The following is a 14311-nucleotide window of genomic DNA, read 5'->3' as shown; positions in this document are numbered from 1 at the left end:
GAGTTGGGTGAGGCCGAGCTGCGTGGGCGTTGGGTGATGGCTGCGGGTAGTTGGGTCATCAACGGAGAAAAGCATGGACTGCTCGCGAGCGACCTCGGCTGGAGGGCGGTTATTCAGGCGGAGGATTAGCGGTGGAGGTGTGTGGTCGGAGAAACAAGAGAGAGATGAGGAGAGAGAAGGGTGATGGTGACAGCGTGAACACGAGGGGAGAAAGAGAGGGCGATAGGCTGAACGAAAAATACGTATATATATGTGTACATATATAGGATTAGGGTTAGGGTTTAAAAGGAAAATTAATTAAAATTAAATAATTATTGATGTTTAAAAATTAAGATAATTACAGAATAATTATCTACAAGTAAAAACGTACATGTTGTGCTAACACAACAGTTGATACGAATTAGTTAAAATATTCACATATTGTACAATTAAACAAGAATAATTATTAATAAAAATATATTTACTTACATTTAAACTCAAATAATTATGGGATAATTATCTATACAATAAAACGTACTAGTTGTATTAATACAATAGTTAATACGTAACAGAAGAAATATTACTATAGATTACACAAATAATACGTAATTAATAATACAACATAATACATGAAATAATACATAATAGTACAATAATACAACATATTATATAGAATAATACATATTAGTACCGATAACATGATAGATTAATTTCTAAAATTTTTACTGCTCAAAATAAATTTATAAATATCAAAATCATTTAAATAACTATATAATCAGATTTTTAAATCATAGAAAATTATAGAAAATCGAGAAAATACAAATACTCTTTTAAAAATAATAATTAAATATTTTAAAATACTAGAAAATTATTTTAACTAGTATCAAAATTTATGGTCCTTACAACGGTGCACCTTGTTTAGGTTATGCCATTAATATTACTCCTAGATTAGATAATTTTCTCTATACCCAATGGTGTGTTAGATTTAAACTTTTTGTTCAATCTAAAAACTTTGATTTATGGGAAATTATTGTTGATGCTTACATTGTGCTCACTTCGGAGAAATCCAAGTGGAATAAAAATGATCATCGAATGTTTACAATGAATAATATTTTGTTAGAATATTTGCTAAATGCTTTTAATTCATCTATGTCTAACAAGTTTGTTCATTTTGATAGTGCTTATACCTTATGAAAATTTATTAAAGCACATCAAGGGGACTTAGAGGCGATCCAACAAGCTTTGGAGGATCCGACTTCAAGTTCATATGGAGCATCATGCACACGGCCACTAGGCGATAGCCCTAGTGAGGTTTACGAGTTCGAATCCATTAATGATTTATCTAGTGATGAACTTGTTAGACCCTAGAGGGGGGGGGTGATTAGGGTCTTATGCTAATCTAATCCGATTAAATGCCAATTAAAATTAATTAATAAGTTATCCTAGCAAGTATGAAATACAACAATATTTGTAAGCTAGGATAAGCAATATGAACAACAATATATATCCTAATAATAAGATATAGGCAATGTATGTGCAGGGATATATAAACAACACAAGGGTAGATAATCTAAACAAGATAGTGGATGATATAGTAATGAGCAATGCACAATTGGCGATATAAGATAAATGCAAAAACAAATACGCCAAAGACAAACTCAAACAAGCAATATGATCACGGAGTTCGGACCTTCCGTCCTACGTCTCCGCTCCCCACTCCCGGGGAGAAATCCACTATCAACCGGGTTTTCTACGTTCACCCGAACAACGTTTACACCTCACACTCGGTTTTCTAGCTAACCGAAAACTTTACAATCAACACACTATTGTAATCCCACTCTACACCCACTAAGTGTTGGACCTAGCCGTGTCTCCCTCAAGTGCTCGGTTACAACCTCTCCCTAGGCACGTCAACCGACGCCACTCCTCTTGGGACGATCCCCGACTCTCACCACACACTCCTCACTCGGTGTACAAGTGTATTACAAAGTGAATCTCACAATAAGCACAATATAACAAATGATTGTTCTCAACTATGGATGAGAACTCAATTAAGCACAACTCAAAGTTACAATCTCTCACCACCCAACTATACTATGTATGTAAATACTAAAAGCTCAATGTGGGTGTGTGTAACTAAACTCAATATAAAACTAGCTTTAATAGAAATGATAATCAACAAATAATTATAGATAAAAGTTAGAGTTGAGTTTAGGAAAACTTCTCTAGATCAAGATGGAGAGATGGAGATATGAGCCCAAACAAGAAGATAATCTCCTCCACTTGTGAAAACCAAAACAGCTTAAACCAAACCCTTAAACAAGCTTAAACAAGCTTAAACTCTTTTTAAAACCATTGTTTAAAAACTTCTTAGCTTTATTAAAAGAGAGCAGCAATAGGGTATATATACCCACTTGAAATCTCAGTCAAGAAGCCCAAACAAAAGACAAAAATAGCCCCAGCAAACAGCTCAGAGAAATAGTCGTTGGAAGCCAACGGATCTATTGTCGGTCGACCGGAAATTCTGTCGGTCGACCGACGGAGAACAAAAACACGAAGGACTGTTCTGGACCATCGTCGGTCGACCGGTGCGGTCGACCGATGAAAACTTTCGGTCGACCGACGGAAATTTCGATCGACCGATTGGAGCTCTCGGTCGACCGGACCGGTCGACCGAAAAATAGTAAAATTTTGAGAAAAATTTCTAAACATGTAGTTAAACATGTCAAAGAAAGAATTTATTAAATATCACTTCCCATTTATAAAAACTCATCTGTTTTGTAAAACATGCACGAACATGCACGAACAAAAAAACATGATTTTGTAAATTCCATTAAACATTACAAATCAATTCCAAACTTGATGAAACTTTGCAAAATGTTTATAAACATGAAAACAAACATGTTACAAAAATATATTTTCAATTTTCATTTCTCAATTGTGAAAACTCATTATTTTGCAAGTATGTCCAAAACATGAAAAGTTGATATACATGAATTTTGATGTTTTGACATAAACACAACTTTTGGAAACTTTTGTATAGCTTTATAGACTTAGGAAAAGATATAAAAACATATTATCAAGTCCATAAACTAAGAACAAAATATATTTTCAAATATGATAGAATATGAAACATATGAACATATATATGAATATATATTTGTTTCATATCTAAAAAATCAAACCAAAACGAAGAAACCAATAAATGTGTGTGTATAGATAATTGAGCTTAAGGTACTAACACACATAATATAAACTCCTAAACTAAATTACCCAAGCTTGATCTTGATCTTCATTGAGCTCAACTTGGTACACGTGCGGATGAAGCTTAAACTTGATCTTTAACTTGAATGGAACGTTGCTTCACTCCATAATTCCTCCAACCTCCATTGGATATTATCGTTATGGCGCAATCCATCCATCCTCCAACAACGTTGTTTGTCTACAATACATAGGAAAATACAAATAATCCATCCTCCAACAACGTTGTTTGTCTACAATACATAGGAAAATACAAATACTAGACAAACAACATTAATGGTAAATTGTTTGTTAAACATCATCAAAAAATACTAGACAAACAACATTAATGGTAAATTGTTTGTTAAACATCATCAAAACAAGAAGGCCAACACTTGCTTGTGCTAGTAAAAAATTATTGCATGCCTACAACAAATTGCATAAAGATTTTATTTATTTACAAAGCAAGCATGTTAATTTAGAATCCGATCATGAGGAGCTAGTGTCAAAATTGGATGTCATTGCATTTACAAAGCAAGCATGTTAATTTAGAATCCGATCATGAGGAGCTAGTGTCAAAATTGGATGTCATTGCAAAAGAAAATACCATGCTTAAAGAAAATAATGACATGTTAATTTTGGAAAATGAAAAATTAACCACATTTATAACTAGCTTACCTCATGAAAAAAGATAATGCCACATTAGAAGTAGAGAACATAAAAAATGATACTGCTTCTTTTATAAATAACTATTTATGTTCGACTTCTAATGTTAATGCATATGTGCCAAATGATGAGTTGAATGTTGTTAAAAATCGCATTTCATCCTTAGACTCAACTCTTAATACATGCATTAATAATCATAAGAAGCTTATGGATATGTATGCCAAGTAGAGATGCTAAACCGTATCCGTATCCGAGAAAATATCCGTAACCGTATCCGTTAGGATACGGATATGGTTACCCAAATCTATAACCGATAGGATATGGTTACGGATATGGTTTTGTAGTGAAATATCTGTATCCGTATCCGAGATATCCGAATACATATTGGTCATACTATTACAATAGTTTCAATTCTTAGATTATGAATTTGTAGTTAATTTTGATGATCAAAATCTCTAATCTAAGCTTTTCAATCATAATGGACATATTAACAAACTCTTTCGTATCACATGAACTATATTTTTCTCAATACTATCTAGTTTTCTCATATCCTTTTTCTATCCGCATGCATATCCATTTATATATACGCATCTATATCCGTAACCGTATCCGATTTTAGTGAATATGGTTATGAATTTTTTTTACCGACGTATATCCGTATCCGTATCTGTATCCGGGATGGGAAAGCGGATATGGATATGGCAAGTGTCATATCCGAGCCGTATCCGCTCCGTTAACACCCCTAGTGCCAAGTCTAAATCATCTACTCATTATGCACACATATATAGCAAAGTTTACAAGTACTCTATTTGCGGCCGTAAAGGCCATCTAACTAAATTTTGTTATGATGCATACAAACATAAGTATTCTAATGCCTCTTGTGCATCTCATGTAGCTTCTTCATCTTATACACTTACACATTCACATGCTCATTCTCACAAAGTTCATCATAAGTATGCTAGTGTGTTCAAGTGCAATCATTGTGGTCGTTTTGGTTATTTGGCCAAATATTGTTTTGATTTGAAAAGAAAATCACATTTGCCAAATGTTTCTAGTAGACCACATGTGTTTAAATGTGATATTTGTGGTAGGTTTGGACATCTTGCTAAATTTTGTTTTGATTTGCAAAATGCTCCAAATTTGTAATTTGCTCCAAAAAGACCATATTTGTTTAATGATGTTTCTTATTTGCAAAATATTTCTAAAAGACAATCTTTATTTACAAATAATTCCCGTACATGAGCTAATGGTCCACAAAAACAAATGGATCACTTTCATTGCATAAATTACAATCAGAAGGGTCATTTGAGTGAATATTGCTCTGACCGTGTTAGTGCACCACATGCGCCCAAACGGGTTCATAATCCTAGGGCTTTGAACTTAAATGATAGGGGTCATGTCCCTAAACTTTTTGGTACCAAGAATTCTTGGGTACCTAAACAAATTTGATTTTTTAAACCAAGGATTTTAGTATTTTTCTTTTTTTCTCTTGGTTTTAAAAAACGTGTTCTAAACTTTTTATATGAAAACAATTTTTAATTGATCAAATCTTTTGTTTTCATAATTATTTGCTTCGATTTTGATGAGAGGTTTGTGTTTATATAACCCCCCTACTCGGGTTTATTGGGTGTTTATTCCCAAATCTTGTTTACCGGGTGCTTAAATATTTATATGGGTTGTTACTAGCTCAAGAGCTAGATATGGTTGCCTCTCTTGATTTTTTTTTTTTTTGAAAATCAATGATGGTTTGGTTTTATACTCTTAAAGATGATTTTTAGTTTTTAAAATCCATAGTTCATGATTCTTGTATGTTACTTTTAAACTATGAAAATTTTGTTTTGATTTGTTCTTTTGAATTCATTATATAAGCATAATAGATTATTCAAATTTCAAATATGCTTTATAGTGTATTCTTTATGTGGTTTGATCAAGTTTTACAAAGAAAATTTTCTTTATTGATCAAACATCATTTTGGATATAAATTTTGATTTATGATTTCTTTTGGTTGATTTGTTTTCATTTGAAAACTTTTTACATGATTCTTATGTTCCCCTCTCTTTAGATTTCATAAATCTATTTTTATACATGAATTTTATGTTAGTGTAATGCGACACTATCTTCATAATGACATATTTATACGTGTTATCATTATCCTTTTGTATGTGAGCTGTGTTTAGCATTTATACTTGCTCACTTGTTTGCCATGATCTTTTATTTCATATATCTATTAAGGCATTTCGATAGGGGGAGCAATCCATATACTTGTTTTATACTCACCCATGCTCATATGTAGGGGGAGCTCTCGCTCTCTTCATTTTGTTTTCTCCTTTTTGATGTTGTCAAAGGAGGAGAAATATTATGAATATAGCCTTTCTTGTTTATATGCATGATAATTATAATATTGTATATTCATTTCTTTCCATGCATATATCCTTTTTGTAAATTGTTTATCATCATCAAAAATGGGGAGATTGTTGGTCTCTTTGTTTTAATGATGTTTAACAAACAATTTACCACTAATATTATTTATCTAGTATTTGTGTTTATTTATTTATTATAGACAAACAACAAGTTGGAGGATGGATGGAATTACGCATTCACGATCATATCCAATGGAGGTTGGCGGAATTATGGAGTGAAGCCTTTGCAATTCAAATTGAAGATCTAAGTTCTAGCTTCATCCGCAAGAGTACCAAGTTGAGCTACATTGAAGATCAATCAAGCTTGGGTATATTTAGTTTAGGTTTTATATTATGTGTGTTAGTACTTTAAGCTCAATCATATATACACACACATATTTGGTTTATATATATGAGATTAATGGGTATCCTTGTCATAGGAGGGGATTTCCTCCTATGACGCCTCTAAAATCACATGATTGAGCGACATTGTGGATGATCCGCTCCGTTGAACTTGATCTACATATTCTAAAACCCCAACACATCAAGTTTGGGGTGAACCCGTCGTCGTTTGACCCTTCATCCACTCGTATCAATTTTAACGGTTTTGAATGAATAGAACTTTTCACATGGCTCGATGGAGGGTCAAACGACAATGAATTCACACACACACACACACACACACACACACACACACACACACAAGTTTTGGTTTATAGACTTAACAATCTTTATATACATATTTCATTAAGTCTATAAAATCATTTCATAGGGTTTCAAAACATTGTTTATGTCAAAATATTAAATTTCATGTATATCACATTTTCATATTTTGGACACACTTGTAAAATACATGAGTTTTCATAAATGAGAAATTCAATTTGAGAAATTCTTTTTATAATATGTTAAATTTCATGTTTATAAATATTTCCCAAAGATTTTTTAATTTTAGAATTAATTTGTTATGTTTATTTGAATTTATAAAATAAAGTTTTAAATAAACTCATGTTCGTGCATGTTTTTGCAAAATAGATGCGTTTTCACAATTGGAAATTGCAATTTGAAAAATTTCTTTGTTTACATGTTTATTATCATATATACAAACATTTTCCCAAATTTTACTAATTTTGGAGTTGTTTTGTTCTTTTCAATTGAATTTACATAAACATGTTTTCAGCAGTTTTTTTAGAAACTGTATATCTATATTCAAATAATTATTTCTCTCAACTGAGAAGTGATATTTCAGAAATTCTTTTTCTAACATCTTTATCTACATGTCTAGAAACTTCTCTCAAAATATTATGATTTTTGAAGTTGATTTACTATTTGTAATTGATTTTATAAAGTCAGATATGCAAAATTCCTGAATCTGTCAAAAATAGAAACTGTCAGTGAACAGTACGGTCGACTACGCTACAGTATGATCGACCGCTATTACTGTAGTAGTCGACCATTGCACGGTAACGGTAATATCTGTTTTTTATTTTTTAATGGGTTTTTGAGTTGTTTTCTTCAAGCCTATATATACCCCTTTTTCATAACTATTTTAGGTAACTAAGAGAGGGTTTTAAACCAAGTTTAAAAGAGTTTCATCAAGGGTTTATGTTTTTATTTAAGTGTGTTTAAAAAGTTTTTAAGTATTTGAGAGTTTGATTTTGGGAAATCAATTTCACAATAGCTTGCATGTATTAACTATTGGTGTTTGAGCATCTAACCATCCTCCCTCAATCTCTTGATCTATTGAGAAGTTTTCTAAATTCTATTTCTAGCTCTTTTATATATATTTGATTACAAATATAATGTTTAATATAATTTTATAATATTATAATGTAATTGGATTTGCATTATTACATAAATATTAATTCTCACAATATATTAAAACATCATACACTTGAAAATCTAATACTATTATAACAATTGATTTAATTATTTAATAATCTAAAGAATAGTTATACTATAGTATAATCCTTTAATTAATGTGATTTAATAAGATTGGGAGTTATGATAATAGAGTAAATTGGTTAATTTTATAAAAGATGAAGGGTATTTTTGGGAAATGAAAGTTTTTCTAGTACCCCCTCTTTTAAAGGGAGAACGTTTGGTAGAAGATCCTTCGATTCGATCAAATTCAGACCAATTCTCCAGTAAGCCTCTCCATTCATTCTCTCCCTCTCTTTAATAACATCTTAAGCCTACACTTTTGTTCAATTATATGTAATTGTTTTTGCTGATTCTTTTTGTAATTATTTGAATGATGTAGGATGTTGTACTTGAAGGTTTTAGTGTAAACAAAAAGCACCATGGAAAAAAATTTGCTGCTTTTCTCTCTGTTTTAGAGGAGGAGGTCATTGGAAATGAGGAAGTGGAGGGAGAAGAATATTACAAAGGTTGATAAAGGAGATCTCCATCTTCTTCTTTGTTTTGATTTTAGGTTTTGATTTTTGGGTTTGATTCAAAAATTCATTACTTCTGTCGATGATATTGCATGTATATGTGATTGTTGTATTATATTTTTATCATTTGCAACTTCATACATTTATGTAAGGAGAAGCCTACAACCACATACATTTACCCATTTGGCTGTAATTTATACATAGCTGTATTAATTCATATTCAATTCATATCTATTTGTCGAATATCCGTTTTATATCTGTGATCATATCCGATCTGATTCTCAAATATCTGAACCGTATCCGTTTTCGATGAGTGCGGATATGGTTACTATTTTTTTTACCGAAGATAATATGTATTCGTATCCGTATCTAGAAAGCGGATATGGATATGATAAGTGTCATATCCGAACCGTATCCGCTCCATTAACACCCCTACATTAGGTAGCCCCTCATTATATTGTACACTAAATAGTGATGGGTTCAAGAGAAGAAAGAAGAATGACATTAATGGCTGGGAGAGATTTTTTGGAGGGAAATGAAAAATTAGAGGGAAACATACTAAGTTCCCTCCAAATAATGTCCCATATCAAGATAATATTTTCTTTCATCTTTAGATTCTACGCAACAATCTTCAACAACCTTCAATAACCAAAATGCTCTTAACTCTTTCCTCTTAACTTCTCTAACAACCAAAAGGAAAGAATCTTTAATATGTGTGATTTCACTAAACACCAATGCAACTCTCACTAAAGTCAATTCTGCAATAAGTTTAACTGAATTGAAGATGCATGCTATAGAGAATTTAAAAGTACGGTATGAAAGTTTATTGATAAGTCACTCTCTTGAGAAGTTTCCCAATGCCTCGTTTAAGCTTCTAAAAGATGAAGATATTCTCAACATGATAGATTATCATTATTCAATGGGGGTTAAATACGATAACCATGACTATTCCGGAAAGAGATGAAGAATCCACACATGCCATAGGGACTGAAACAAGAACATAAACAGAGTTTAAGTAAGTATTCAAAAGATTCTTTTCAAATTCTGTATACATATTATAATGAGAACTGTGAGGTTTACGTCTTATATGTGACCTATAGATATTACACGTGACATATTGACTTTATTTGTAACATATACAAGTTAACAGTTATTTGTAATTGCCACATGTGACTTATATGTATGTTATATTTTACTTGCAATCTTCTTACTGTAACACACAATCATCAGAGCATATCCAAGAATCAGAGAGGATCCCAAATGACAATCCTCAAGGAGAGTATGTATGATAATGGATGACATAGTAAGTAACTCGACAGGAATCCCGGTATGGTAGTACGAGACAATTACTGAAAAAGGGCAGCAATTTAAAAGTGTAAAAAAAGTTAGAATGACTCTTATATACTACTCTATAGCTAATAAGTTCTCTTTAAATATGTTAACAATAAGCCAAAACACATTCGTGCTAATTATATGTTCTAGAAAAGAAACAAAATGCCCGTGGGGGCTTTACACTCCACCATTGAGACATGTGTTAGCCTTTGCTATAAAAAATTAGTTTTTCAATATACTTGTGGACAATATAACGGTATAGCTGGTCATTCTTGAGCATCGAGAAGGTGAATTGCGAGTGCTACAATCAATTATGAAGATCCTTTCATCTATCACCCCAACTAACATTAGAAAGGAATTTCACTCTCAATATGGTTTAAAAGTCAGTTATTCTAAAGCTTGGCTTGCTAAAGAGACAACAAAAGACTAAATATTTGGTTGGGCAAGACATTCATATGGTTCACTACCCTGGTTAGTCTATTAATTTGTTAACCTTAAATGTGATCCATTAACCTTAAATGTAACATTTCACAATGCTATGTGACGTATAAGTATAATATGTGATGTTTAAACATCATATGTGACATTTAGGTTTTATATGCGAGCATTCGACCTTAAATGTGACAGTATGATATCATATGTGATATTTTGGTCTTAAATGTGTCCTTTAGACCTTATATGTGACATTCACATCTTACATCTTACATGTGACATTCATCATTTAATAAGTTATTTGTACTTTTAATCATCAATTAAAGGTACCAAAAATAGGTGATAGCAACAAACCCAGGTAGTGTCGTTATCATTGAACAAGAAGAAAGGTGATTCACGCGTTTATTTGTGTCCTATAATGCATGCATAAAAGGGTTTCTCAAGGGATGTAGGTTATTGCTCTTTACATGTGACATTATGCTTTTATATGCGACCGTTGTCTGTTATGTGTGACATTTACTAGTGGGATGTGATATTACTCTATTGACTATGACTTTTATCTACATTATGTGATAAATTGCTGTTCCTTGTGACATTTCTCGGTTGCATGTGACACATTGCTATACTTTGTGATAATGAATTTCTATTTGATACATATGATATTTATTTACATATATAATCATATCACTTCAATGTTGTTGAATCTTTCAACAGTTGGATTTTTGTGGGGAGAACACTTCCTATTTGCTGAAATCTTTGAGGTATCAGCTCAAAAATCAGTAAAAGTTAATGATGTGTACCAATAAACATGTGTATGTGTTGCCATTAACTTCATGTATAGAGATGTGTACTCACATTGCGATTGGTTCATGACGACTGAAACTTTCAAGAAAAGTTATGAACCCTCTTTCCTAATTCAAATTATAATAAGTCAGATCACGGATAAAATAGTTGACATACTTCCCCCAAGATAATAAAGAGACATGGAAGAAGTAAGAATAGACGTATCAGCCACCAATATAAGAATAGACGTCCAGTTAAATGCTCAAGGTGTCACACTGAAGGACATAACCAAGCCACATGCACTGAACCTATCCAAGACTAATGTTTCTTGGTAGAATTAAAGCTCTTTTGGGGATTGTTGTCTATTCTATGTTACTTTTATCATTTTGTTGTGACATTTATGTGTTAAATGTGTTTGCGTGACTTATTGGTATTTTTGTGATATTTCTATGTAATATGCTAAAGAAAAATTTATGGAGTAATCGCAAATGCACATTTCATCATTGTCACCATAAGTCGCAAAATTACAAAGAAACTAGTCATATCCAACATAGAATTATATTGTACGTGTTTGTCTAATAATTTTACTCAATCAATAGTGCATCATTGTATCCAAAATATAAAAGATATTAAGGATTATTTACATCTAACTTCAATCCCAGCTTCTTAATTCTCGGCCATCACATATAATTTGAGCAGCAAGTCCTGCCTCTTAACATTTCAGACTCCCTTTATAAAGCTTCAATGTCCATGGTCTCCTTTCCTTCTAGGATCGATTTGATGTATAAATATGTATGTATGCCATAATTGTACCTAAATAGGAAAAAAGATGAAGTAACAATCATATACAGCAACAAACAAGATTATGTATCACATTGAATGTGTAAAATTCATAGGTGATACAATAACATCATAGATAACATCTACACATCACAGAAAATGATGAATGTCATAAATAATGAGTATAAGTCACACAAATGTATAAATATCACATAAACACCAGCATATATCACTGTAAGGAGTATATGTCACACAAAATATATAAATATCACATGAGATACGCATATGTCACCGACAAAGTGTATACGTCACAGAATGTATAAATGTCTTATAACACCATTATTTGTTATAAAAAATAGAGTGCCTGTATGGTGCATGAGTGACTAAAGACATTAATTGTCTAATTCTAAGGATTCTTCGTTTCTCTGACTTATAAACTTTGGGCTTAATTCATTAGACTTCACACACAAAACCAATTCCCCAGAATTTAGGAAACATCCTTAAACAAAAGAAGAAGAAGTTCAAGCCAAGATACATGAATTTGGAAATATACACATGAGTACACCTACCATATTTCCTGCGCTTATTTATTTCATTAATTTATTGTTTATTCATTTGTACCTAAAGTTAGTTTTATTAACATAAATTTCACATGTAAAAGAAATTAGGACTAATGCACCATAGTTGTTGTCCCCTTGGTTGATTCCTAACTAGCATTACACGAATTCTCAAGGTTGCATGTATGAAGGTATGGGAAGAACGACTTCTTATGTACTAAGTTTTTTACCAATGCAATGCCAACATTTTATACTCTTGTTGTATAAATATCCTTTTCATTTTGCTTATGTTGCCAAGCAAGGTAACTAATCCCCAAGGCCTATCATAAGAAAGTTAATCTTTCCTACTATTCCAACAATTTGTTTAGAAAACCATTTTCAGTTCCCAACATCTTCGAAAAGATAACCGACTAGTTATGAAGCCGAATGATTTTATCACAGATTCAATCTTGTCATATATTTGACTAGGATGCAATAACGCTTCACCGGATTTGGACTAAGGAGAAAATGGAGTCTGGATATTTTCAATTTGATCTTGACAATATAACCATGACACGTGAAACACTAATCTAAATGAGTAAAAGTTAAGAAAATAGTTACCATCAATTTTACAAGAATTATAAATTCTATTTGGTAATTGAGAGCTAGGCATATCAACAAATACTTGGTGGGCAAACAAAACACACAAGTGAAAGTAATAAGCATAACGAACCCGATGCAGTTTGAAGAATTAAAAGACACTCATTTGTAGGACAAAGAACGAACATTGAGGGTGATTTTGGGCAGTCTGCGATGAGAGAGAAATAAATTAGAAATAAAAATAGAAATCAGATGATGAAGAGGGACTTGGGGTCACTACCGATCTCCTAGCCGAGGTTGTAGACATTGAGCTTGCAGTCGGCGAGGTCCTTGTCGGAGCAAAGACGATGGTGAGTTTTCTTATTCTAGCCATAGGGGGTGACAACGGAGCAAAGACAATCAAGGAGCGTCGATGAAGATGGATCATGGATCAGAGCTGTAGGGGTGGGCAACTGACAGCTTGCGGTGTCAACGGTCGGGATCCTCGTCGGTTGCGACGGAGGAGTGAGATCTTGAGAAGAAGAGCGTGATAAGAAAAAGTAGTTGTAGAGGATTTCGAAAAACATGCATAGAAGGGGGAAGAAAATGTGATTTTTTTTTCTTTTAAATGGGAAGGGTAATTTTGGAATACCTTTATTCGATAGTGGGTTTCTACAGTATTGGGAGGATAGTTGCACTAAAGTTTCAGTATAAAGGTTGGGGAGCATGGATTTTTTGGCTGGGGAGGAGCATGCATAACATTAATTTTGAAAGTTCCTCCAAGTAATTTTCCCTAATTTTTATTGGTAGAGGAAATCTCTCTAAATTTTGATTTGATGTATGGTAACTGCTATTCAGAAGTATATAATTGCTTATTATATGGTAACTTGATTTTTTGGTACAAGCATGGATCTTAAGAAATGGCCATAGAAGATTCTTGGTATAATACCTATTGTGTTTAATATTGATTGAAAAAAATAAGTCATTTACATACTTTTCTACAATAGATTATTTGGTCCATAGATAAACGAATTGCTTCTTTGAAACACACAGATAAATAAAAGGCTCAGTTGCACTTAAATACCATATAGTCTCTTATGTTGCACTTATATGCCCTAACTTATTTTGGCAGCACTTATATATACTAAAGTTTCTAAAACTTTCACTTGAATATCATCACTTGTTTTGGGTA

General features: G+C 32.3%; 1 long non-coding RNA gene across 1 annotated transcript; it reads right to left on the bottom strand.

The window, feature by feature from the left end:
- Positions 11753-13745, bottom strand: LOC109840644. The gene is made up of 3 exons (XR_002246970.1): positions 13421-13745; positions 13274-13348; positions 11753-12037 (listed from the first exon to the last, which is right to left on the bottom strand). It is a non-coding gene; the product is annotated as an uncharacterized LOC109840644 (long non-coding RNA).

Source organism: Asparagus officinalis, chromosome 5, assembly GCF_001876935.1.
Source record: "Asparagus officinalis chromosome 5, Aspof.V1, whole genome shotgun sequence".
Taxonomy (NCBI): Eukaryota; Viridiplantae; Streptophyta; class Magnoliopsida; order Asparagales; family Asparagaceae; genus Asparagus; species Asparagus officinalis.
Note: the sequence above shows the minus strand (reverse complement) of the source record. Positions and strands in the feature narration are given on the sequence as shown.